Raw genomic sequence first — 27,554 nt, forward strand, 5'->3', positions numbered from 1 at the left:
AAAGGATACAGTTACTTTGTTGTGTATGGTTGTGACAATTTTCTTCCACTATTTGATCTGAGGAAGTAGGTCTGGCCCATGAAAGCTCATCATCTAATAAAACATCTTGTTAGTCTTTAAAGTGCTTACATAGTCCTGTATTTTGTTTCAGCTACACCAGGCTAACATGGCTACATTTGTATCACTATTGTAAAAGGAGGTTTACCTACTCTGGAAAAAGCCCTCTGTTCTGCCGTTTCACTGCCGATGTACTTGCGCTAAATTGCATTTGAGGTGTGGACGCTCCACAGGTTTTTGTGCAAAACTATACTTACCTGGAAGTTCAAATCAAGATCCACAACTCCAGCTATGTTAATTGCATTGCTGGAGTCAGTGTACCTTGATTGGAACTTTGGCACTGTTCCCAGTGCGGGAGATTGATGGGAGAAACACTCCCATCAACTTCCCTTACTTCTTGTGAGGAGTAGGAGTACTAACACCAATGGGGGACAGAGGGCTGCACTCAGCATTTGATTTAACAGGTCTTTACTAGACCCACTAAATTGAGTGCTAGAGGTACTAAGGCCATGTCTAGTGCCTTACCTGCTGATCCACAGATAAGTAGAGACTATGGGGTCTTAGTGATTAACCAGAATCCCAGACTGAAGATTACAGTTGAAGTGGCTTGAGTAATTGGCTTCTCTTATCACTGGGAAGTGTGGTAAGTATACTATGTTGACAATTTCAAGCTTCTTTAGCTGTAATGTTTGGATTGGGATGTTGCCAGGAGTGTTTGAGGCACAGAGCTTTGCATGGAAAACAGTGGCAAGAAATGAGTGAGTGTTAGGGAAATGAATTGGGGAAAAGGGCATGGGATGGGGAAATAGAAACAGAGATTAGTCTTTTTTTTATACAGTGCCTAAAGTCTGCAAAGTGCTTTACAGTGCCTTAAAGCTGCCATCAGGCGCCTGCCATTGGTTGGCACCCTGGGCAGCTGCCCGGCTCGCCCACCTCTTAGTCTGGCCCTGATTGAAACCTCTGTACAGACTTAATCAAACTCACTCTAAAACCTCTTTTCTAGCTGCCACTCTAAACCAGGGCTGTCTTCCACACCCTGGGGTCCCAGGCCCCTTCCTTCAGGTGCAGCCCAGCCAAAAGACCAAGGCCTCTCCTCTCCTATTCTTTTTGTTAAAGAATTGAGGCCCCTCCCTACCAACTACTGCTCAGTCTGAAGATAGTTTAACAGTTGAGGTTAACACCCTCCATGTCACTCATTCACATGTTTGAAACCCATGAAGTATTCCCCACTCCATGTGTCTAATTTTCCACACACAAATGGTACATACAACAGAGTAAGATAAACCAAACCAGCAGATCATGACATGAAGATCGATGGGTTACATGAAATAATTTGCTCAAACCACCTTTGAATTATGTATATTAGTGTCCATGAGTCAATTTCATAAAGCATGGCAGGGGGAGTCCCATCACACTGTTATAGCTGAACATTTTCATTTATTAGTGTTTTGGTTTAGAGGGAAACTTGATAAAGGGGCACAGATAGAAGGGAAGTAAGAAAATTCAGATGGGAAGGAACAACAAGGGAAGGAAAGATATAGGTGCGGAGGGAAATGAGAAGACTTGACAAAGACAATGAGATAATGTAGTTCAATAATGGACTACTGTTGTATCTGACATCATTAGCACTGGTCAAAATTAGCTTCAAGGTATTGCAACTCAGTCACACAAAGCTTCTGACAATTTTGGCTTGTAGCTATCTGTATAAGTTTAAACCTTTGTTTTATTAGATAATTTCCTATCCTATTGGGAACTCCTGAAAATAGACATATTTTTGGGCAATCTGATTTTTGATCATGACTATTTTCAGAATTTTTAAGTAGCCGTCAGAAATCACACAAGTCATTCTCATTTACATTGGGATGCCTTTACACTACTCTAGCATTGAAAAGGATCCTTAAAGGGAGTCTAAATGTAATTTACTCTCACACTTTAAGTCCTCTTAACATTGCCAGACTGGTGTAAAGGTAAATGAGAATAAAGTATACCAAAATAGCAGTGGAGATAATTCCAGCCCATAACAATAGAACATTACAATTCTTTTACTGAGGTGCTAATTGTTGAAGACATTATTACACAGCAGGACTTAATGCAGTTAAAGAACATGTGCATTTAATAATGAACTGCATACACACTGACAAGACACAACAGTGACTAACTAATATTCATGATCTCATGCAGATGAACATATGTAAATATGATAAAAGTACAAAGACTGCCATGTAAGGGCAAACACAATTGTCACAGGTTGTTCAGTTCATCCTGGTCGCTCCAAGATAACTCTTGATCAAAGGATGGTATAAGAGAAACCTCCATAGGTACCTCACTTACTTTTGGAGTCTGACAATACTCAAGTCATATAAAAATACCAGATTCCAGAAATGTAGTACAGTAAAACTCCATTAGTCCGGCATCCAATGCTCTGGCACTCCTGATGGTCCGACACCATCAGGAACCCGGATGTGCTCGGGCAGCCAGACAATTGGAGCTGCTCTGTGCCCGGCTTCTCTGATTCAGCCTCTGCTGAAACTGACCAGCAGCTGAATCGGGGAAGCCGGGGACAGAGCTGCTGTGGGGTTGGTCCCGTAGCGCTGCCCCTCAGGGCTGCGGGACCAACCCGGCAGCACCCCAGCTGCTCTTGGGGATGCCTGGGGCAGAGCCGGACTATCGGAAGCGGGGCTATGACGGGTCTGGGGTGGCATCCCCCCACCCCAAACCCCTCATAGCCCCCCCTTCTGATAGTCCAGCATATCTGATAACCCGGCACACCCTGGGTCCTAAAAGTGCCGGATTATCGGAAGTTTACTGTAGTATTAACTATTTTATCCTCTGTATTTCACAGATTACATAGCACTAACCTGTGGGGGAAGTGGATAGGGTGATGAAGATTGTAGTAAATGTTTGTTGTACAGATTAGGGATATTATAATAAGTTTAATTAAGTAACTGTGTAATTGGTGAAAATAAATGGGGTGGCAGGTGGTTCCCTGTGCGTACCGGGAGCCTGCATGTAACTGTGAAAGTTAATGATGAGGCCAGGCTCATTGGTTAACCGCATACGTGGTTACATTTTCACATCCCTAGTACAGGAGCACATTTGGCAAAGGTGACCCACAGTGGTGTTTGAAAGTTGAAATAGGTAAGTGTTATGATGGAGATGATTTTAATATTTGATAGCCTACTGTTCAACATACTGAAATGGAATGTAGATATGCAGGCTTATCGTCTATACAGAATTTTCTTTTCCTGAAAAGGCCTGGCATTAGCCCGAGCTCTAACTCTAACACTAACCCCTTTAAATGACCCAGAACCTGACCCTGATCATAACCTTATCTTAACCCCAACCCTAATCCTAACTCTAAACTCTAGCCCAAGCCCTAGCCCATGGCCTTCCCCTCTCTCTCCCCTAACCTTAACCTTAACCCTAACCAAAACTCTAAACCAAGACTTCTTGCCCTAGCATTCATTCAAATTAACCCTAGCTCTAACCCTAGCCCTCACCCCTTCCCCTTCACCCAGTGGTCACTAACCACTAGATCGGGATCCTCTGGTCAATCTTGGATTCTTTGACAGGTGATCCTGAGAGGTTTGGCTGGGAGGCTGTCAAGTGCTGGCACCTCATCTGCCCCTCCCAGCACTGCTGTGTTGTTCCTGCCCTCTGCCTTGAAGGTGCCCCTCACCACTGAGAGCCTCCTTCTTGCTGTGCAGGGCATGGGAAGAAGAGGAAGGGGAGCTGCTGATGACAGGGTGCCCTTTTCCCCCATCCTATACCCCATCTCCACAGACATGGAGAGAAGTTTGTGGGCTTCCTTTGGATGTGGTGCAGGGCCAAAGTAGGGATGTGAGCCTACGTTAGCCCTTTTTACCACCACCCAAAAGCCATCTTTTTGAAGTGGTGCCCAGTTGGAGCTCGCATTGTGAGCCTCGGCCCCAGTCCTGAACCCCTCCTGTACTCCAAACTCCTGCCTCCAGCTTGATAAAAGTGAGGGAGGATGGAGTGAGCAGGGGCAGAGCCTCATAGAAGGGGCAGGAAGGAGGCGGGGCCAGGGTGTTTTGGGTTTCAGGTAGATCCTAGATTGCACTTAAATTGAAAAAGTGATCTCATGCTTAGAAATGTTTGAGACTACTATAAAGAGTAGTTGGGTGACTAATTAAATAGAATTGAGATGATTTTCCTCTGCGGTTAATACATCTTGAAATTTTGTGGACCTGTAAATAAATAGTGGCAAGTGATCTCTTTTCTTCCAGATGCATATTGTTAAACATTTGACTTGTACTAGGAGATACATTATCAGTCCTTTTGAGTTTTATCATGGTGATTATTCTTTGGCAGTCCCATAGCTTAATCAATGAATCTAAGTGACTCGGTCTTCTAGGGATGTAAGTGACTAGTGGACTATCCGATAAGCAAATGCCTATTTGATAGTCGAGTAGTGACTTGACTGGTCGCTCCCCTCCCCTACTGCCTCTATCAGAGAGAGGCAGCAAGGGAGGGGGAGGAGCAGGAGCTGGTGCTGATGCTGATTCTCCCCAGCACCATCTCCATCGAGGACAGGGGAGGCAGAGGCACAGCGGGGAAATGCCGTGAGCAGGGACTGGTTGTACATTTCAAAAGCAGAAGTGTTGCAGGGATCACAGGGCGAGCAAGGATTCAAGCAGTCCCCGCTCACCCTGTGCTCTCTGCAGTGCTCCCGCCTTGCTGCTTCTATGAGAAGCAGCAAGCGAGGGGGGCAGGAGCTGGTGATGGAGGGAGCTAGCTTAAAAGCTGGTTCCTCCCCAGGACTGTCTCTGGGGTGTCACCTGCTCCCTTTCCCCCCCGTTGCCTCTATCAGAGGCAGCAGCGGGAGATAGGGGACACTGCTGCAAAGCAGCCCTTGTACAGGGTTCCCAGTGGGGAGCTGGGTCCACCTGTGGACAGGAGTTATTGCCACTAAGCAACCTCTGTTTGTGGCGGCCAGGGCTGGCTGAGGGCAGGGGCTACTCAGGCAGCAGCTCCTGCCCATGACGAGCCCTGGCCGCTGTCAACAGGGGCTTGTCCGCCGCAAAAAGGGGCTGCTGGACTCCGCCCTGGAACCGAGCAGTCCCGGCTAATGCTGATGGATGCATCTTTGCATTTTAAATATAATAAGAGTCCAGCGGCTCTTACTACATTTAAAATCCGGAGCGGGCACGAGCCAGGACTACTCAGTCCCATCTGGAGTCGGCTCCTAGAGCTACTCCTACTGCGGCTACGCACAGCAGTGCTTATCGACTAATTGTATTAGCCAGATAATCATACTGTAACATCGTTACAGTCTTCATGAAGGAATTTCTAGTGTTGCATTATTTATAAATATAAGGAATGCCTCCTGAGTTTCTGAATGGCTTTTGCCATATTATTAGGGACGCATTGTGCTTTCCTCTACAGTACACAGAAGCTGAGAGCTATTTATAATTGATTACAGTAATTGTCACAATAGGTGATTGATTCATATTGAACTACGGGGCATTGGGCTTGATATAAATTTACTCATCAAGCCTGTTTGGCATTAGGCTTTCTACTACTGTGATGTATTTATTCTAATAGTCAATCTCTTGTTTTTCCCAAGAACAGATAAACACGCAAAATATAAATTATTCCTTTTTAAAACAAATTATCTGTAACACTTGGTATGTTTTATTTTAGCCTTTATTAAGAAAGAGTGGTCTAGATGAAATTTACTACTGTATAAGGGGGAGGGAGGGATGCATATCTGGTTGAAAGACTACTCAAAGTAGTTATCAGTGGTTTTCTGTCAAACTGGGAGGATCTCTCTGTTGAGGTCTCATGTGGGTCAGTCCTGGATCTGATATTGTTTCATATTTCCATTAATGATTTGGATAATGAAGTGAAGAGTATGCTTATAAAATTTGCAGATAACACTGAGCTGGAAGGGTTTGCAAGCTCATTGGAGGACAGGATTAAAATTAAAAATGAACAGTTTGGAAAATTGATATGAAATTCAGTATAGACAAGCACAAAATACTGCACTTAGGAAGGAAAAATCAAATGCACAACTGTAAAATGTGGAGTAATTGTCTAGGTGGTGGTACTGCTGAAGAGGATCTGGGATTCACAGTGGATTATGGCTGAATACAAGTCAACAAAGTTATGTTATTGCAGAAAAGGCAAATATAATTCTGGTGTTTGTTAACAGGGATGTTGTATGTAAAACATCGGCAATAACTGTCTGGTTGTAGCTGCCACTAGTGAGGCCTCAGTGGCAATGCTATGTCCAGTTCTGGGCATCACACTTTAGGGAAGATATGGATAAACTGGAGAATGTGCAGAGGAAAGCAACAAAAAGGATAAAAGGTTTAGAAAACTTGACCATTGATGAAAGGTTATAATATATGGGGTATGTTTATTCTTGAGAAAAAAAGATTGTGGGGGGGGGGGTTGGCTTGATAACAGTCTTAAAAAATCTTAAGGGCTGTGATAAAGCGAATCTTGATCAATTGTGCTTTATGCCTAGTGTAAGTAGGATAAGAAGTAATGGGCTTAATCTGTAGCAAAGAGATTTAGGTAAGATCTTCAGAACAACTTTGACTATAATGTTGTTAAACTCTGGAATAGAGGTCCAAGAGGGATTGTGGAATACATATCCATGTTCGAAAAGCATGATGGTGCTGCTGCTGAGTTTTAGTTGGCTCTGAAACCCAACATATAGATTTTGATGTGATGTGGTAAAGCTCTCTTCAAATACATTATTCAGTCTAAATTCAAGCCAGCATTTACCACTCATCCAGATTTGAAATGATGTAACACAAATCTCATGTATAATATATTTCATGCTTTTCTAATATGCATGTGTATTCCAAAACCCCTCTTGGACCTCTCTTCTAGAGTTTAACTACCCTTCTAGACAGAAAGTTGTCCTTAATATCTTGCCTAAATGTCTTTGCTACAGATTAAGCCCATTACTTCTTATCCTACCTAAACTGGACAAAAAGCAAAACTGAGTGTGAGACTCTTTATCACAGCCCTTAACATTTTTTAAACTAAAACTCCTTCTTTGTCACCTGAAATAGATCGCATAAGAACTGCATGAAATCCTCCTCTCTGGGTGTGCTGAAGGCCCTTCCTCCACAGCATTCTGAGCATTTGTGGGTTTTTGTCATGAGTATTTTCTGAGTCAAGAAAAATAAATTTTCCTCCCCCGAAAGTAGAAAAGAGGTTTGTCTGCAGTGTTGTGCAATTGAATTTGTCCATTACTGTAAGTATTGCCATAGAGCAAGTGTCTTTTACCATTGGTGTGTTTGCCCAAGGGCAAGGATTAATAGTGTTGTTTTCATTTTTCTTCTGTCTTTGCTACTCTGACAGGGAAGCTATATACAGCTTCTTAGAGTTGGCTGCTGTTAGGTGTACTCTGCTGCTAGTTGGGCATGAGTGAACGGCTTCCCCTATTGGAGACTCAGCAAGAGACAAGAATGAAAATAGCAGCTGTAAAACAGCATGGGGGAAAAACTGTACAGAAGTAATTCAAATATCAGTGGAAAAACTAGAGGTTGTTGCACTGTTCCTTAGTGGGAATTCATCCAGCTTTCCTCTGCACTAAACTCTATCTGCAAAATTATATAAAGGGGAAGATAGAACTAAGTGGAACTTGTGTTCTCTCTTCTCTTTGTCTATGAAAAAGATTAGCCAATCTTTGGCTAATCTTTTTATAGACCAAGAGAAGAAAGAATATAAGTTACATTGGTTACTGCATGTGATCCCTGGAAAAACCTGGAACACAGCTATCTAATCTTAGGTTACTAAGAATTTTAGATGATGAAGAATCCAAAGAACACAGAAAGAAAAACCTGGAACACAGCTATCTAATCTTAGGTTACTAAGAATTTTAGATGATGAAGAATCCAAGTATACCTGATGCTGTTGATGGGAGGGAACTAAGAACATTAGAACAAATCTTTCATCTCCTTTAAATTAACTGCATTTAATCCCCGACTCTGCTCTTAATGAAGTATTTCATAACTTGAATAAAAGATTAAGCCACTGGCACAACTCTTCTGATATTTGACTCCAGCCTAATCTGTTGGAGGATGGGGGGATATTTTATAAACTAAGTCTGACAGATGAAAGAGATCATAGACTTCTTTTCTCAGACACTTCCAGGTCAACACACAACATTACTAGCCTTTGGTTTTGTGATTTTTATCACTTGGATTCCAATGTTGTGTATTGCTCCCTGAAAGATTAAGAATAGAAAGATTAAAAATTGTTTTGTTTTGAAATGTAAAGATTAAAAAATAATTGTGTTCTGATAATCAGCGTGTTTTAGTGTCTCAATTGTGTACTAAGGTTATTATGTCTAATATAGAGGTATGTGACTCCAATGATATTACAGAAAAATCTTTACTTCCAGAATGCACACAAATATTTCTTAACATACGGAGTTATGGTAGGTGGTCTTGGAGCTTTCTATAGCAATACTGCAAGGGTATCTTATTTACTGGATATTTTTAGGCTAAGTATTTTTTTTCTCTTGCTTTGATATGTCCCAGTGCTGTTTGGGATGTGGGGGTGGGAGAGTGTTTTCTTTGTGTTAGAGAGAATTTTATTTTTTTTCTTTTCCTATCTAATTGCAGGTTTGTAATGACAATAAAAATATTTTTAAAATTCCTGTCCATGTTCAGGATATAGTTTAAAATCCCTTGCCACACCAGAGATTTTGATGTGTATGGTGCAGCTATTACATCTAAGACATTTTGTCAAACCTGCTTTTACTTCTGCTTGGGATACACTAGATAGAAACAGCCTATTCTTTATCTTTGCAAAGGATGAATAACTCTTTGATTGTAAATGTAGTGCTCATGAAAAACAAGGGACTGACAGCACTGATAACCAATGTCTTTGGTTTATCCACTGAGGACAGGTAGAGCCCAGTTTAACCATACAGTTATATCAAGGCTGATTTGCAGAAACCAAATACCGGGAGATGCTTGAGTCATTACTTTGCTTTTCCACTGAGATTAGTAGTTTGGACTTTTTGGTAATATAGATTCATGTCTACTTCAAATTAGGCTAAGATGTCGTTCATAGAGAGGCTACGAGAGAGACACCATGAAGTAGTATTGTACCTCCTTATCTTTAGCAACCTTGAACTAGTAAATCACTCTGATTCCAATTGGGAATGTAAGTGATTAGTTGAGTGGTTGACTACTCAAGTTTCCCCCTTCCCTCCTTGCTGTCTCTGTATCAGAAGCAGCAAAAGGGGGAAAAGCAGGAGCTGGTGCTGGGGGGATCTGGCTTAAAAGCTGATTCCCACAGCACCATTTCCACGATGCTGCCCCTTCTTCCCTGGCACTGCTGTGCAGAAGGTCCAGGCTTGCCATGAGCAGAGTCTGCTTTGTATCTGGCAGAGCAGCCCCTGTCTGGGCGGGGAGCAGCGGGGGTATATCTCAGGATCCCCTCTCCTGTGGACAGGGGCTGCTGGAACAAGTGTGAGCCGGAACCGAGCATGCCCAACTCAGTCCCAGCTTGCGTTGGGTACAGGAGCTACCCCCTGCTGCAGCTCTGCATTTTAAATGTTGTGAGAGCCAGGTGGCGCACACCTGGTGCGAGTTGGGACAGAACACCTTCCCTTATCAACTAATCGTGTAGTCAATACAAATTGTATTGACTACGTGATGAGCCAGTTACCTGCCTCTTAACGTCCTTAATTCCAATCATTGGCCTTCTTGACCATCAATTATCTGAATATAGTTACCACAGATCAAACCAAGTCTTACTAGGTGTTTATAACTGTCATTCTGGTTAATTGTTCCAGTGATAGTAATAATTGATATACAGGCAGTCCCCTGGTTACGTACAAGATAGGGACTGTAGGTTTGTTCTTAAGTTGAATCTGTATGTAAGTCGGAACTGGCGTCCAGATTCAGCCACTGCTGAAACTGATCAGTTTCAACAGCAGCTGAATCTGGACGCCAGTTTTGACTTACATACAGATTCAACTTAAGAACCCCAGGCATCCCCAAGTCAGTTGCTGCTGAAACTGATCAGCGGCTGATTCCAGGAAGCCCCGGGCAGGGGCTTCCTGTAGTCAGCCACTGGTCAGTTTCAGCAGCTGCTGACTTGGGGACGCCTAGGGCAGAGCAGCTGGGGTGCTGCTGGGTTGGTCCAGTAGCGCCGCCGCTCCTCGGCGCTACTGGACCAACCCAGCAGCACCCAAGCTGCTCTGCCCCAGGCGTCCTGATTCAGCCGCTGCTGAAACTGACCTGCAGTGGCTGAATCAGGTCGCCTGGGGCAGAGCAGCTGGGGTGCTGCCGGGTTGGTCCAGTAGCGCCCAGAGCAGCGCTACGGGACCAACCGGCAGCGCCCCAGCTGCTGTACCACAGGCGTCCGGAGCAAAGCCGCGGAGCACGGGAGCAGCGGGACAGCCCAGACGCGCAGTGGCTGTCCTGCTGCCCTCGGGCTCCTCGGCTTTGCTCTGCTTTGCCCCCCCTCTCCCTGGTCTGCAGACCAGGGGGACGGGGAGCAAAGCCGTGGAACAGGTGGGCAGCGGACAGCCCAGACCGCGTGTTCCGCCGCTTTGCTCCCCGTCCCCCTGGTCTGCAGACCAGGGAGACGGGGAGCAAAGCAGAGCAAAGCCAAGGAGCACGCGGGCAGCTGGGCTATCTGCTGCCTGCGTGCTCCGCCGCCGCTTTGCTTCCTCTCCCTGGTCTGCTGGAGACTAGGGAGACGGGCCCCGCTCATAACTGCGGATCTGACGTAAGTCGGATCCGTGTAACTCGGGGACTGCCTGTAATGTATTTGAAATGTATGGCTGAAATTCTTTACCCTGGTTATAGTATCATTTAACATTTCTAATTATGTTTTTATTAATGCAAAACCATCCATTTTTATTATAGCAGCTGAGACTCAAGTAACTGATAAAGCTTTAAATGTTTTAATCGCTAATCCATTGATAAACTGCTCGTTGCATGTTGGTTAGTCTGTCTGATATTTTCAACCAGTGGTTCAAGAATGAGGAGAGAGAGAAATTAAGACACCAGAATTACAAAGTATAAATAGGCTGGGCAGAATTTTATTTGTATTTTGTAATTATTTCAACAGATACTGATTCTTTTTAAGCATTTTATAGAGATATATTCAATTAAATTTTTAGTTGTGTGAAATTATGGCTTGTGAGCATTTTTTCAGTTTTTATCTATTTAAATATTCAGAGTTCTGGGAAATTAAGAGGGGTTAGACAATTATTTAAATGCTAAAGTTCAAAAAGGTAAAGCTCTCTAAGTATTTGGATATATTGTCAATGTCACATGTCAAAACATACAAACTAAAATATCCTTTGCTCAAAGTTTTCAAGTAGCATTTTTCTTTCGTTGTCTAGCTGTAAATTTAAATAGTTATCAAATGTTTTCATTGGTCTGTGTGTGTGTGTGTGTGGTGAACTTGACATTTACTGACAAATATAAAATCTTATTCTAAATAGAATTTTGGGTCCTGATTGGTTTTTATACAAACACCATTTTTCACTGATCTAGCAGTACGCAGGTGTCTTGAAGTAGACTGTGGACAAAAGTTAGATTTTGTCCACAAAACAATGGATGTATACACACAACAATGCTTCTGCTGATGTAACTCTTTTGCTATGCTACATAATAAAACCACCTTGATAGGAGGCATGGAGCTTTTTGCAGTGTAGACACTATGCTTGCTTATGTTGCCCCAGGTGGCCTCCAGAAGAGTCTCACAATGCCCATTATGACTGCTCTGTTAAGCGATTTCTATTCTGATACCCTGCATGCATTTACACAGGCATACATGGACAGCAGACGTTGAACCTTCCTAGTTGACTGTGCCAGCTTTCTACAGCAAACAGGCTCTTATGTGGAGTACAGTGGATTGTTGGATCTGTGAGGAGAGGTGGCTGTGCATTTGCAATTTAGCAGATTGCTCATGACCTGGATGAGAAGGGGCACAAAAGGGACAGGCAGCAGTTTCGAGCAAAGTTAAAGGAGCCAAGGCAGGTGCCCCCAAAGGCAAGGGAGGCCAGACATCACTCTGTTGCAGTGTCGAAAACATGCCATTTTTACAAGGAACTGCATGCCATACTCTGCAGCAACCACATCTCCATCCCAAGAGCTCTGGATACTTCTGGGGAACTCAAGGCTGTGGCTAGTGAAATCAACCCTGAGGATGAAATTGTGAACAAGGAGATCAAAGAAGGATGTGTGATAGACATCAAGCTTGTTTAATGGCGTGATAAGCCAGGATCTCTTTTTGATTCCAGGAGGGGTCTAGCCAGTTTGAGCAGTCCAGATCAGGTCTACCTGAAGCAGAAGAGGGGAGTCATTTTTATTCGATAATCACAATTACATGAAGTAGAGTTGTCCTTTATTTTGTTATATGATGCACATGGGACAAGGGATCGAAGTTAACATTCAATATTGTTTTCATTTGCTCTCCATTCCCCTATGCAGTTTAGCAGTGGGAGCCCTGCAGAAAAGTTTGTGAATGCACACCAAGATTTTCTGGGAAGCCTCCATAGAGCGATCTAGGAAACTTTCCTGCAGATATTCTGAAATCCTCTGCTGAAAGTTCCTTGGCAGAGCTGTTTTATTTGTTCCCCATTGTAGGAAACTGTTGCACCAACTGGCAGTTATTTCTGGAGAAACCAAAGAAGCACACAGGTGAGCAGTATGTGGACCAGTTCTGAAGCTGCATGCATGCAGGAGATGTGTTTTCAGCTCAGTAGTGTGTTTTCAGCTTTGGTTGTCTCATCTGTGGAAAACAGTACCAACAGTCAGAATAGTGTAAATAAGCAGAAAATACTGTCCCCGGGTGTTTGTACTGATCCCCTTCTGAAACTACCCTGACCCTCTTTCGTCTCACTTCATTGCTTTTATTCCGTGGCCTTAAACCCCCCCACTTCGCTCCCCCCAACTCCTGTAGAAAAGTATCTTGCAGACCCAGAGTTCAGTCTAAGAATTTTCGACAAGGATTGCACTAAGGATGTGAAAATGTAACCAATGAGCTCGGGCTCATCAGTTAACATGCACAGTTACATGCAGGCTCCCCACATGCACTGGCTCCTAGGAAGCTGCCTGCCGCCCTATGCAGCTGCCTTTGCCCACTACAATGGTCTTTCTCTCCCCTTCAAGGGATATTAGCAGTCCTCCATGTCTGTATCTTTCACTGTGGCCCGCTGCTGCCAGGATCTAGCCCCTCACTTGAGCGGCAAGATCCCAGAGTCCCATAGGTGTTGGTGCCCTTGTCGTCTTAGGTAAAAGAGATAACTTGGGTTTTTTTTTTTAACCCTTTCTTTTATAGTCCAGTGAACCCTTCAAGTGGGTTCTCCTGAGGGTTTTTCTTCAAAGTTAAGTTTATTCAAGCTGTAAAGCGGTGACTTGGAGCCTGGTGGTGAAGAAGGGTGTGTGCTCTTTTTCCTTGCCTGTCTTTGCTGAAATATAACTTTGCATAGGCCTTTTCTACTCTAGAGAGCTGTGTCGACAAAAGGCAACTTTTCTTGCCAAAAGAGTGGAGGTGTATGCACTACCATTTGACTTTTGGCAACAATACTCTCCTGTTCTGGTGACAGAATACAACCATCTAAAGAAGAGGCATAGGGGGCAAAGTTAATCAACAAAGTGTAAGTGAAGACACCGTGATTGGTTTTGTCACTGTAAATGACTTCCAGAAGGTGTCCCACAATGCCTATCTTGACTACTCTTGTCAGTAATCCGAACTCTGCCTTTTCCCCTTTAAAGGCCTGAGAGTTTTTGAAATTTCCCTTCCAGTTTGCTCCCATTACATCCTCCCAGATGACTATGGTGGCTGCATGTGGCAAACGCTCTTCCAGTTGGACCACTGTGAAACTGTTGGATCTGCTCAGTATATGGGGACAGGAGATTGTCCAGTCCCAGCTCTGTTCCAGGCATAGAATCTTCAATATCTACAGACAGATTGCTCGTGGCTTTCATGGGAAGAACTACGATTGGGACACAGTACAATGTAGAGCAAAGATAAAGGAGATGAAGCAGTCCCACCAGAAGGCAAGGGAAGCAAACTGCCACTCCGGTACTGCACTGAAGACCTGCTGCTTCTATAAGTAGCTGAACGCTACACTATCCCTCATGGTGACCTCACTGCCCTGAGCCCTGTGGATACTTTGGCAAGGCTGAAAGTGATGGGAAGTGGACCTAACCCAGAGGATGAAGTCATGGATGAGGAGGTGAAGTTAGAGGACAATGTCTAGCCAACGGCAGAGTTGCCTGATCAGGTACTGAGTCAGGAACTTTTCTTCTCTATTTGGAGGTGTCTATCCAGTCCCAGTGGTATATCTCTGGTGAGCAAGAAAGAGGAGAAGAGACTCCTGGTGTTCTTTTTGAGTTGATGCTGCTTGTTTATATGATGTTTAGCTTTCTTTTGCTTACTGTGAAAGTGGATGAAGTGACAGAAATGTACAAGACTAGCTGTGTTTCAGTGTACTACAGATTTCTCTGTGCAGCTGAGCAGTGTAGTGGAAGAGTGTGTTGTTGTTCACTGAGATTTCACAGGTATGCTCCAGAGCAGGGCTACTCAACATGAGGCCCGGGGGCTGCATGCAGCCCACAGCTTGTTTGTTTGTGGCCCACAGCGCGGTTTGGCTTTACAGTGTGGTTTGGGTTGATATGTGTTTTAGTAGTTAAATTCCTGGACTGTTGTGAAGCCAAAACAAAAATGTAGTCAATATAATGGTCTTTTGCTGTTATGCAGAAGTTAAAGGTATATAAGTAGTTCCATTCCTGGATTGTCATTGCTCATTAAAAGTGCTGTCATATGGGTGGAAATCGGGTTAATATTACATTTTATTAATTTTAGCAGAACTGACTTAAATGGGGCCTGCATGTGGTGTAGACTTGCCTTAATCTTTGTATTCATGCTCGTCAGTGTGAAAGAAGCTATTTGCGTATATATTTGCATGTATATGCAACCACACTTAAGTTGCGGCTCTCGGCATGTGCTGTATCATTGTGGTCCCTGGAGTTTCCAAAGTTGAGTAGCCCTGCTCTGGAGAGATCTCCTGGAAACTTTCCTGGAGGCACTCATCAATCCTCTGCCAAATGCTCCTTGGCAGAGCTGCTTTGTTCCTTTCTCCCCTCTAGGAGACTTTCCTGCACCACTCAGCAATCATTTTTGTAGGGACCAATGCAGTGCACAGGCAAGCAGCATATGGCCCAGATCTGAAGTTGCATACATGCATTAGATGCACCTTTGTATCCTTACCCTCAGTGACCCTCACCTTTAGAAAGAGATGGCAGAATGTACATCCCTAGTCACTTGCACTACTACTGTTGAATCATCAACATCACTGTTTACCCAGTTTAAATGCCGCCTACTCCTTAGGCAGAACTCATCATGTTTAAGATGTTAGCCAAGCTGTGTGCCTGCCATTGGTCAGTGAGAGAGAGTTTGGTATGTTACAAGAGGTGTATTTCACTATAATGATCCTATGCTGGGAATGAACTCACAATCATGCTTCTTGTATTGTTTCTTGTGATTCTGAAGATGTGGCTTTCAGGGAAGCCCCCTATATGTGGGCAGAGCACCTCTGCCAGATAGGGAAGTGATCAAGGTGGAGCAAGGAGGACATATTCTGGGAGGAGCTGCAATCCTCTGAGGCCAAAAAAATAAAAAAGAGAAAAAAGTAATGGACGGAAATAGAAAAGTGGTCAGAAAAGAGAAGCATGAGGTCATTCAAAAGGCCACTGAACAGATGATAAAAGTAATGAAGGAGCAAGCAGAGATGTTGAGGTCCCAAATCACACTATAGTCACTTTGCAGCCCATATAGCCCACGCAGAACTGTTTTCCATGCTGTCCCAAAACACCTCTTACATATACTTTGCAACTTCCTGGAATGTTTTGGTATCTTGTTCTCTCCACCTCTTTGGAGATTTTCCATAATAATATCTGGACTTGTGCACCACTGTAGGAGCCTGCCCTTTACTGGTATCTCCCTTCCCATCTTCCAGTTGTGTGTTGATTGGTGTTCAATAAAAACAAAGTCTCTGAAATATAACAAATATTTATTTGTTGTCTACAAATTATAATTGCAGCTGGTAGTAAAACATATCACCTTTGTCCTGCTTGTCCTCATCCGTCTTTCTATGAATGCAAGTCTCCACCATGCCATCCCATTTTGTTGTAAGCATGTTCTTTCCAGTTCTGGTGAAAGAGTTTTGTCATGGGCTCTGCCCAGTGGTCACTGAATGGTCTCTGGGGATCCCCAGTCACTCATGGAGTTATCAACCTATTTTCTTGCCTATGGACTGCATGACCTGCTTACTTCTGCTTTGCATTGTACATAGCCTGACCACACTGGTCACCTCTGAACTCCTGATCTCATTCATTATATGATTGTGGAGTGATACCTTATAGCAGTGTTTCTCAAAGCCACTAGTGGGCCTTTGCTGCTTTGTTTACCTAAAGCCGTGGTCCCCAACCCGGTGCCCGCGGGCGCCATGGCGCCCGCCGGGCTCTTTACATGCGCCCGCGGAGCAATCTGGGCTGGCAGGTGCCAGCCCCGGGCGCATGGCCTTGGCCCCGCCCCCGGGAGCACCGCGCGTGCCCTTGCCGGCTCTGGCGCCGGCCTTGGCCCCGCCCCCGGGGGCGCCGCGCGTGCCCTGGCCCTGGCCCCGGCCCCGCGGCGCTTACGGGGGGGGGGCGCCGGCCCTGGGCGCGCGGCACTTGCCAGGGGGCGCCTTCCCCGGCCCCGTGGCTATGGGAGGGCCCTGCCCCCGGGCATGTGGCTGGGGGGGGACGCCCCCGGGCGGGTAAGTGTCCCCGCCCCCTGGCGCCCGGCGGGCGAACGGCCACGCCCCCTGGCGCCCGCCAACCTGAAAAGGTTGGGGACCACTGACCTAAAGGATCCATAGCCATGGAGCCTCACAGTTCCCATTGGCTCTGGTTCCCTGTTTCCAGCCAAAGGGAGCTGCAGGAAGCTCACTTTGAGAAACACTGTCTTATACATTTACCTTTTCATTGCTCTCTGGATGATGGTGAATTTTTTCCCTTCATGTCCATTGTTAACCAGCTTTCTGCTTTGTATATCATTGCTGGCAGAACAGTCTAGTTAAACAGTTCTGCCCTTTTCTTCATGGGCAATGCATTATCCATTAAAGGCATCTTTATTTTGTTTAAACTTGCCCACTCTGCCTTTCTCCTCCTGTTGCATTCCCTTCGAATGAGTTGTGTCTATTCAGCGGCTGACCCAGGTAAACGTACTTGTTGATCCCCTTGATTTCTTTCCAATTTACAGTGATAATTCCTGCTGATCATTCCACATCCAATTTGTCTTCAACTTATTCTCTTCTAACCCAATAATATGTGAAAATGTTCGCAGTTGCTGCAGTTTGTTCTCCAGTTCTGTTGTATCACTTGCACATATTACACAGTTGTCAGTGAAGAAAAAATGCGTAAACTGTTCTCCATCAATTCTGATTCTTTCTTCCCAGTTCAGTTTCTTAAACAGTGACTCTAGTACTGTTGCATACTGCTTTAGTAAAATTGTCACCTCATCTGACTCTGCTGTATGTAATAATTATGCACCGGACATTGAATAATGTTATCTCTGTTGATATCACAGGCATATTTTTACAAAGATTATTACAGTAGTATATAGGATATGAATAGAGGGGGTGTTTAATGTCCCAGAGTGCTATCAAATTAGTGCAAATCTGTGAAAGTGCCTTAAAATGCTCAAAGTAAACAAACTAGAATTTGAGAGTTTTTTCCTTCTCTTTCAGTTACAGTGGTCTTGGGTTTTACTAGGCACACAGTTTTAAGATGGAAGTATAATTCTCCTTTCTAAGCAGAGATTGGAATTTGTGCAGAATTTAAGAGTTTTGACTATCAAAGATAGAGAATATAATCTATGATTTTATTCTAATCTATTTCTTCTTTAACTCGTAGAAAAATCCTTTTTTATTGTCCTAATTTTTTCTCCTTTAAAGAATAAAGGAGAAAAAACTCTACATTTTTATATATTTTTCTGAAATAGCTCTATGTACATAAATATGTGGCATTTGTATCTGTAAATGTGCACTGATTTTTGGGCTGACCTTTCTGGATATTCCAGGGCTAAATAAACAAAGGAGCATTTTGGACTACAGAATAATATTCTAATAATTTTCTTTGGAAGCTGGTAGAAATTTGTTGGTTGTGTCTCTTTATCCAGGTTGACCGGTTAGGAGAAAATTAAATTTGGTACAAAGGGACCAAAGAAAGAAGATCTACTGTTTTCATATGTTGTTCTTATAGCTATTGCCCTGCATGCCCCAAATATTTCCTCTGTGGGAGACTTGTTTGCTTCAACAGATTGGTAACAATAAACATATTTTTCACCAATAGGTTTTAATCTGGTTCTGATTGGTAGTGATCAAAATCTGTTACTATCAGATGGCAGTTTAATGGCCCATGTGAAATGCAGTCGGCGACCAGGGTATGGTTGACAAGCGTGAACATTTCATAGCATGAACAGAAGAGTTACTAAGTGGATCCTCCTTTTCTAAATCTCAGCAGAGAGCCCAAGTATTGAATGGGCCATGGAAGCTGGTCTTTCCTTTCCCCATCTACAGGGTGATTGATCCCTTTAGGTTGGGGGGGGGGGGAAGAGTAGTGCAGTGGGACAACTTGCACTAGTGTCTGTGCAACTCTATAGAGAGCGATGCTGTCTGGAAATTTTTGTGCTTGCGGAATTCACCCACATCCTTGCTTGTGTATGTGGATTATTACTAATGTAAATATCAAGTGATAAAACAGAATAGACATTATTTCTTATTCCTGAAGTTTTTGACTGTCCCTTAACTTAAGGAGACAGGAATTTGTTTGGAAGCCCAGCAGTACAATTAGCACGTGGAATGGTACTACCCCCGTATGATGCTATATGATTTTATTCCAGACTTATAAACCACACTGTTGTTTGCTCCTGTTCAATTCATTAGCTTCCTGGAATTATTATTGTGGCATATTTCTGAAGAGAACAATAAACAGCCCTGGGAAAAAAGTACAGCAACACTGAACATTGTGCTGGTCCTTGGAGAGTTGCATTTTTTAAGCTCTTTCCATTTCACTGGAGTTTTGGAAGTGTCTTTTTAAACTGTGTAAAAACATTAATAAACATGTTACATGTTAGGCAGCTGAAATATATTACAAACGATGTCAGCAAACTTTAAAATATGAGCTTAGTTTAATTGAGTGCTTGTTCTGTTTTAGGCTAGTCTTGGCAGCTGCACTTGCACTACTTGTTACACTCTGTGTGCATGGGTAGGTCATATTTTTGGTTTGCTACTGCTAGGTAGTCATATGAAAATGAAAACATAATGCTATAGAAGATGTTCTGTTCAGAAGAGTAAAATACTTTTTCTAGGGATGCTTATCCTATTGCATCTCTCCCATTGCTAAGGGTTGATGCTATGTTGTGGTGATAGATTAAAAGCCTTTAGGAAAGTGGTTCTCAATTTTTTTTTTTAAACTGGACCTCTTGAGAATTGCTGGGGATCTTGGAGGACCACTTAATGGTCTTTCCAGGTATTGTTTGTACTGTTAGCTAAGTTAAAGTGCTTATATAACATATTTTATTTAATGTTTTTGTTCTACAAATAAAAGCACAGAACTCATATTTTAATATCAGTACTCAAACTCAGTGAGCTCATTGAGTTTTTATGCTTTGGAGCACATCAACACATAACTTGGAGTTTGCACAGATCCTTGCTTCAAAGAGCTTGCAAATAAGGTCTTTATGCTACAAAACTCCTAACCTAGCAGGACTCCCACCAAACCTAGTGCTGGTTGCTACTTAAAAGTCAATGGGAATACTCTGAAGAGCCAGATCTACACCAGATAAAGATCTGGCTTTGTGGTTTTTACACCTCTCCTCAAACATAATGGAAATCACTTGCCTGGACAAGTCATGTCCATTAAGTTTTAGCAGTAGTTTGGGGAGTCATCTCTCCCCCTGCTGTGGCAGCCATAGCTGAGACTTGGAAGAGGCGGGTATCTCTCCCTAGAAGCCACTGCCCTACGGCTGGGGAAAGTCACCTTTTTTTCTCTGGCCACCACAGCCCTACATGTCCCAAATACCCCCACCTCATTTTCTCACCTTACTGCCCCCATGTACTACCTATTTCTCCCCCTTCATCCCCAGACCCTTCCCCCATCTATTCATTATTCCCTGCAAGGCTGCCACTTCACCTTACACTTGTGTCTTCTCCAGGGTCCAGGCACCTAATTAGTGGAGCCACGCCTGTGTAGCTCCACTAATTAGGTGTGCGGCCCTTCATTTTCTTGTGGGCAGCCATGCAGGCACGCACCTTAGAGGAAACTACACTACTCCGTCACACTTTCTCTGATCTGGCAACATTTGTGGTCCAGCAAGACAGCAGAGATTCCAGAAAAGAGGAAAAATGCAAATATAGTGACCATCTGTAAAAAAGGAAAATAAGGACAACCCAGGAAACTACAAACCAGTTAGCTTAACTTCTGTGCCAGAAAAGATAATGGAGCAAATAATGAAAGAATCTATCTGCAAACATCTGGAAGATAATAAGGTGATAAGTAACAGTCAGCAGTCAACATGGATTTGTCAAAAACAAATCCTGTTAAACCAACCAGATATCATTCTTTGATAGGATAACAAGCCTTGTGGATAAAAGGGGGAAGCAGTAGATTTAAAGTACCTAGACTTTAGTAAAGCATTTGATACAGTCTTGCATGACCTTCTCATAAATAAATTAAGGAAATACAACATAGATGGGGCTACTATATGGTGGGTGCATAACTGACTGGATAACTGTTCTTGGAGAGTAATTATCAGTGGTTCACAGTTATGCTGGAAGGGTATAACAAGTGGGGGGTTCTGTAGGGATCAGTTTTGGGACTGGTTCTGTTCAATATTTTTATCAACAATTTAGATAATGGCATAGAGAGTATGCTTGTAAAGTTTGTGGACAATACCAAGCTGGAAGGGGTTGCAAGTCCTATGGAATATAGGATCATAATTCAAAGTAATCCAGACAAACTGGAGAAATGATTTGAGATAAATAGGATGAAGTTCAAGAAAGACAAACGCCAAGCACTCAACTTAGGAAGGAACAGTCAGTTTCACACACACAAAATGGGAAGCAATTATCCTAAGAAGTACTACAGAAAAGGATCTAGGGGGTCATACTGCTGAATATGAATCAACAGTGTGACGCTGTTGCCAAAAAAAGAAAACACCGTTCTGAGATGCATTAACAGGAGTGTTGTGAGCCAGACATGGGAAGTCATTCTTCCCCTCTACACTGCACTGATTAAGTCTCAACTGGATTATTGTGTCCGATTCTGGGCACCACATTTCAGGAAAAAGGTGCAGAAATTGGGGAGGTCCAGGGAAGAACAACAAAAATGATTACAGGTATAGAAAACCATGACCTATGAAGGAAGACTAAAAGAATTGAGTTTGTTTAGTTTAGAAAAGAGAAGACTGAGAAGGAGATATGATAGCTGTTTTCAGGTATCTAAAAGGGTGTTAGAAAGAGGAGGGAGAAAAATTGTTCTTCTTGGCCAGTGAAGATAGTCCAATGGTCTTGCATCAAGGGAGGTTTAGGTTCGACATCAGGGAAAACTTCCTAACTGCCAGGATGGTTAAACACTGGAATAAATTGCCTAGGGAGGTTGAGGAATCTCCATCACTGAAGATATTTAAGAGCAGATTGGATAGAGATCTATCAGGTATGATCTGGATGATGTTTGGCTCTGCGTGAGGGCAGGGGACTGGACTTGATGACTTCTTGAGGTCCATTCTAGTTCTAATATTCTATGATTCTGTGATTTTAGTTAGCTGGATGTCCACTTTTCATGGTTGAGGCCAACTTTCCCACAGTCCCATACTGTTTGTTTACAGCCATCAATCCTGGTTCCCGGGTTTTCTGCTGTTATTTAGCTTTAATTTATCCCTAACTGTCTTCTAAGAGCCCAGAAAGCAGTGAAAGTGTTGGTAATGCTACTAGACAACATTGACCTCCTGTGGTCTGCCAAATTCTCTGGTTTGGCACCTGTCGGGTCCCCAGAATGCCGGATTAGAGAGGTCCAACTTGTATCTGTGGGCCACCTCTATAGAGTTGTTTGGGTAGAGTTTCCAGGATTATGACTGAGAGAATCATGAGTTGTTAAATATCAAATCTTCTCACTTTTTACTCTTGGAAGGCTTAATGTGATATAAAATAATAAATTTTATATTAGTTTAATAAATTAGCATTATACTTAAGGTCATCAAAGATACAAGGACAAGCTGCAGTTGGTGCCTCATTCTATATGTTTAAAATTAAATGAAGAATAATTGTAAACAGGTAGCAACATTTCCATTACCACTGGCATCTTCGGTCAGAATATTGTTGTTACTGCCCTTCAGAGCAGATAGATCCCTGAATTAAAAGCTGCAAATACAAACTAAATCATTTGGAGATTTGCTGAATGTGCTTGTGCTAGCTGCAATAAATTTCCTGTATTGAGAAAACAGGGTTCATAACAGAATTACCTATCTTAAAGTCTGCTTTTATTTTATTTTTCTTTTCAGAATCAAATAGTACGTACTGATTCAGCAGAACTGGCTGACTGTGCAGCAGTCATCATGAGTAGGCACAGGGTAATCAGTTTCTTAACGTATGTATAAGATAAAAAGGTAAGAAGCAAGTAAGCATTAATACTGTTACTGTATAATGCTATAATTTCATTAATGCTCATACTATATTGCACTGTATAATATCATATAGATAATGATCAAGAAGTAGATTACCTTAAAATAAATTATGCATCTGTTTAGGGGTACAAACATGATTGTGTAATATAGATGATTTTGTGATTTTAAACTTGCATTTACCTTTTTATTGGGATTACGTTTATTTTAGAATAAGTGTGTGTGTGTGTGTGTGTGTGTGTGTGTGTCTGTTTTGCAAACCCAGATCTAGCTCCCTCAGGCTGTGCTGAGGGCAGATTTTTCATCAGCTACAAACATATCCCTTGCTTAGCTCTCTCAACAAGCTATTCTTTACACTTGAAATGCTTTACTTCTTTTTCCCAGGAGCAAATTCGAAAGGTCACTATTGTGTGCTGGAACAGAGTGCAAACTTGACCACCACTGTTAAGGGTTGAAGCAAGTCCTCAGGAGCATTGGATCTAACACGTTACTTACTTGAGTTGTTGTGCAGTCCTCTGTAATCATGCTGTCAAACAATGACAGTGCCTGGTATCTGAAACAGAACAGATAAAAGAGCAACTTACATGTATTTTTTCATGTGATTACAGCCATTGCAATTTTCACCTCAGGAATCTTCTGTTTATATTTCTTATAAGGCAGGGGTCCTCAAACTGGGGGTTGGGACCCCAAAATGAGTCCTTACCTCATTTTTATGGGACTGCCAAGGCTGGTGTTAGGCCTGCTGGGCCCAGTGCCAAAGACTGAATCGCCCCCCCCTCCCCACCCCATGACAGGCTTCAGCTTTGCTTCTTGTATGATCTAGTAGATACTTGGTTCTGCCATGAGGGCAGGGGGCTGGTCTTGATAACCTCTCGAGGTCCCTTCCAGTTCTAGTGTTGTATGATTCTATGATTCAGCTTTGCCCCCAGGGCCCTCCCCACCTGTGACAGCAGGGCTTGAGCTTTCGTCCCCTCTCCTGGGGTTGTATAGTAATTTTTGTTGTCAGAAGGGGGCCATGGTGCAATTAAATCTGAGAACTGCTGTTATAAGATCTATAGTAAATCATTCTAGTATTGGCTGATAAAGTTTAGTGAAATTAATGTTTACAATTAATCACTAAGAAGGAATGGTCTGAGCCCAGGACGGGGAGACAAAAATTCCTGAATTCTTATCCTGGTCCCTTTTATGTTTGATTTTTAGGTGACTTTTCGAAGCACATTTTCTTATTTTCCCCTCTGTTAAATGTGAATAACAATATTTACGTGCCTTCCAAATATAGATCTAATAAGGTGTCAGTGTCCATAAGCTGTTTGCACTTGCATAGAATTTTTGTTCTTTAAATTGGTGTTGTTGCTTTCTGTCATAAAGTTCTGTCATTGTTTCCATCAACACACTTCTTTTTTTTCATGGCTAGATAACCCTGCTATATAAAATTTGTTCTGAGTCTTACTTGAGAAATTGGAATAAAAGTGTCATCCACATAATATTTTAATATCAGTATATAAATCAGTTTGATATGTAAGTTACAAAGGAATAAGAAAGGCAGAGCTTTAAATATTCTTGTTAAATATGAGTCTTCTGGGAGTCAGGAGAGGAAAATAGTTGCTTAGATCTGGAGCTCCTGCTCAATCCCACTGAAATCCACCAACATCTGCTATTCTGAAGCCACATTTTTTGTCTCTGGGTGGTTCACCTTGCTCTTTAACAGCTTTGTAGTGGGTGGATTTGTTTTGAACCATCATTCCTACCCAGACTCCATGCAAATTGCAAAGAAACAGAGGCTCTCTGAGAACCCAGTGCAGAGCAGAAGGTCACCACTCATAGAGGAAACCTGGATCAAATCTATAAAATGCTAAAGCAGGTGCAGAAGAGCAGATTCTGCTTAGGAGACTATCAGCAGGTACCTCTGTAATTAAAGCCACAACTACAGCATACCAGATCAGTGAGCCAGGTGCTGCCCTCCAGAATTGGGGAAGATGAAACAAGAATCTCTACTTTAGCAGACATGGGCTCTGTAGAGATCACAAGAGAACAACCACAAAGCATGATCCAAAAGCAATAAAGTAGTGTCAACCATCTGGAGAATCATTCTAGAAGAAATAATTTGAGGATGATTGTTTTCCTTAGGAATTGGAAAAGGACAAGCCACTAAATTTTTTTCCTGAGGCCCTACATGAGAGTCTTTCCTTTCTCCCAGATACAGAGCTGGATGCAGAAAGCGCCCACTGCTCAAGTTCTCCAGCACTTAAGCCCACAGCTAATGCCAACCCCATGGTGTTTGTTAAAATTTCTAAAATTATCATGTGAACGAATCCATCCTTAAAAAAGGTTTCCTTTTTCTCAGGCTAACTTGGAAAGGGCATAAAATAATGATTTTTTCCTTACTACAACCTGGACACCAGTTCCACTTACATACAGATTCAAGGTAAGAACCCCAGGCATCCCCAAGTCAGCTGCTGCTGAAACTGATCAGCAGCTGATTCCAGGAAGCCCAGGGCAGAGCAACTCTGCCTCGGGCTTCCTGTAGTCAGCCGCTGGTCAGTTTCAGCAGCGGCTGACTTTGGGACGCCTGGGGCAGAGCAGCTCGGGTGCTGCTGGCTTGGTCCAGTAGCGTGGCCGCTCCTCTACTGGACCAACCCAGCAGCACCCCAGCTGCTCTGCCCCAGGCATCCTGATTCAGCCACTGCTGAAACTGATCAGCAGCTGAATCAGGACGCCTGGGGCAGAGCAGCTGGGGTGCTGCCGGGTTGGTTCAGTAGCGCCAAGGAGCGGTGCTGCGGGACCAACCGGCAGTGCCCGACCTGCTCTACCACAGGCCCCCGGCTTTGCTCCATGTCTCCCTGGTCTGCTGGGGGGGCACTAGCTGCATTTCCCCCCCCCCCCCCCAGAAGACCAGGGAGACACGGAGCAAAGTGGCGGAGGACCCGGGCCAAACCGTGGCTCTTTCAGATCAGCGCCGCGGTCCGGCCCGGGTCCCATAAGAACTGAAATACTACCTACACCCTTTGGTATATCACCTGCCACTACCATCTGAAATTTAAACTGAAGACAACATTGCTATGTTCTTCTTAAAACATTATCAGTAAAGTAATGAGACAGCAACTCCCACCATCACCATCCTGAACCATAAAATCAGTCCAACAAAATCTCTCAGCCATTTCAAATGGAAGTGGAGTATACCAGATTGATAGCTGACCAACCCCAGTTTGTTAGACAAATCAACCTTAGTGAGAGGACAGGATATACAGGCAGTCCCCGAGTTACGCGGATCCGACTTATGTCGGATCCACAGTTACGAACGGGGCACTTCCTCTCCCTGGTCTCGAGCAGACCAGGGAGAGGAAGCAAAGCGGCGGCGGAACGCGCGGCCAGCTCTGCTCCTCCGCCCCCCCCGTCTGCAGACCAGGGGGAGGGGGAGGGGGAGCAGAGCGGAGCAGAGCAGAGCGGCGGAACGCGCAGCCAGCTGACAGCCCAGACGCGTCTGGGCTGTCAGCTGGCCGCACGTTCTGCCGCTCTGCTCTGCTCTGCTCCGCTCTGCTCCGCTCCCCCTTCCCCCTGGTCTGCAGACCAGGGGGAGGGGGAGCAGAGCGGAGCACGCGGCCAGCTGACAGCCCAGACGCGTCTGGGCTGTCAGCTGGCCGCGTGCTCCGCTCTGCTTCCCCCCCCCCCATGGTTTGCAGACCAGGGGGAGGGGGAGCAGAGCAGAGCAGAGCTCCAGTGGCCAAGGTTGGGGAAAAGCCTGTTTTGTGTGGGAAGGAACCCATCTTGCCTTTGTGTCAATGCAGGTGGAACTGATCGACATTCAGATTCAAAACAACATTACTACATCATGCTGAGTAGGAATCTGGACCTGTTTGGCTCCAGAGGAGACTGTATCTACAGGCAGTCCCCGGGTTACGTACAAGATAGGGACTGTAGGTTTGTTCTTAAGTTGAATCTGTATGTAAGTCGGAACTGGCGTCCAGATTCAGCCGCTGCTGAAACTGATCAGTTTCAACAGTGGCTGAATCTGGACGCCAGTTCTGACTTACATACAGATTCAACTTAAGAACCCCAGGCATCCCCAAGTCAGCTGCTGCTGAAACTGATCAGCGGCTGATTCCAGGAAGCCCGGGGCAGGGGCTTCCTGGAGTCAGCCATTGGTTATTTTCAGCAGCTGCTGACTAGGGGACACCTGGGGCAGAGCAGCTGGGGTGCTGCTGGGTTGGTCCAGTGGCACCCAGAGCGGCGCTACGGGACCAACCGGCAGCGCCCCAGCTGCTGTACCACAGGCGTCCGGAGCAAAGCCGCGGAGCACGGGGGCAGCGGGACAGCCCAGACGCGCCATGGCTATCCTGCTGCCCTCGGGCTCCGTGGCTTTGCTCTGCTTTGCTCCCCGTCCCCCTGGTCTGCAGACCAGGGGGACGGGGAGCAAAGCGGCGGAACACGCGGGCAGCGGGACAGCCCAGACGCGCCGTGGCTATCCTGCTGCCCTCGGGCTCCGCGGCTTTGCTCTGCTCTGCTCCCCGTCCCCCAGGTCTGCAGACCAGGGGGAGGGGGAGCAGAGTAGAGCAGAGCGGCGGAACGCGCGGCCAGCTGACAGCCCAGACGCGTCTGGGCTGTCAGCTGGCCGCGTGCTCCGCTCTGCTTCCCCCCCCCCCCATGGTTTGCAGACCAGGGGGAGGGGGAGCAGAGCAGAGCAGAGCGGCAGAACGCGCGGCCAGCTGACAGCCCAGACGCGTCTGGGCTGTCAGCTGGCCGCGTGCTCCGCTCTGCTCCCCCTCCCCCTGGTCTGCAGACCAGGGGGAAGGGGGAGCGGAGCAGAGCGGAGCAGA

General features: G+C 44.5%; 1 protein-coding gene and 1 long non-coding RNA gene across 4 annotated transcripts in view; one reads left to right on the forward strand and one right to left on the reverse strand.

Moving 5' to 3' along the window:
* Positions 1-27,554, forward strand: part of ZFYVE9 (zinc finger FYVE-type containing 9) — a 124,333-nt gene that overhangs the window by 14,087 nt on the left and 82,692 nt on the right. For 2 of the 3 annotated variants that reach the window (XM_075935973.1, XM_075935971.1), the window contains exon 2: positions 22,621-22,725. The exons of the other annotated variant lie outside the window; for it this stretch is intronic. The gene's annotated coding sequence lies outside the window, so the exon portion shown is untranslated. The remainder of the gene's footprint in view (positions 1-22,620; positions 22,726-27,554) is intronic. 3 annotated transcript variants of the gene reach the window in all.
* Positions 12,666-27,554, reverse strand: part of LOC142830539 (uncharacterized) — a 65,877-nt gene continuing 50,988 nt past the window's right edge. The window contains exons 2-3 of the long non-coding RNA XR_012905849.1: positions 23,236-23,293; positions 12,666-12,804 (exon numbers count right to left, since the gene is read on the reverse strand). This is a non-coding gene — a long non-coding RNA (uncharacterized LOC142830539). The remainder of the gene's footprint in view (positions 12,805-23,235; positions 23,294-27,554) is intronic.

Source organism: Pelodiscus sinensis, chromosome 9 (assembly GCF_049634645.1).
Source record: "Pelodiscus sinensis isolate JC-2024 chromosome 9, ASM4963464v1, whole genome shotgun sequence".
Lineage (NCBI taxonomy): Eukaryota > Metazoa > Chordata > Testudines > Trionychidae > Pelodiscus > Pelodiscus sinensis.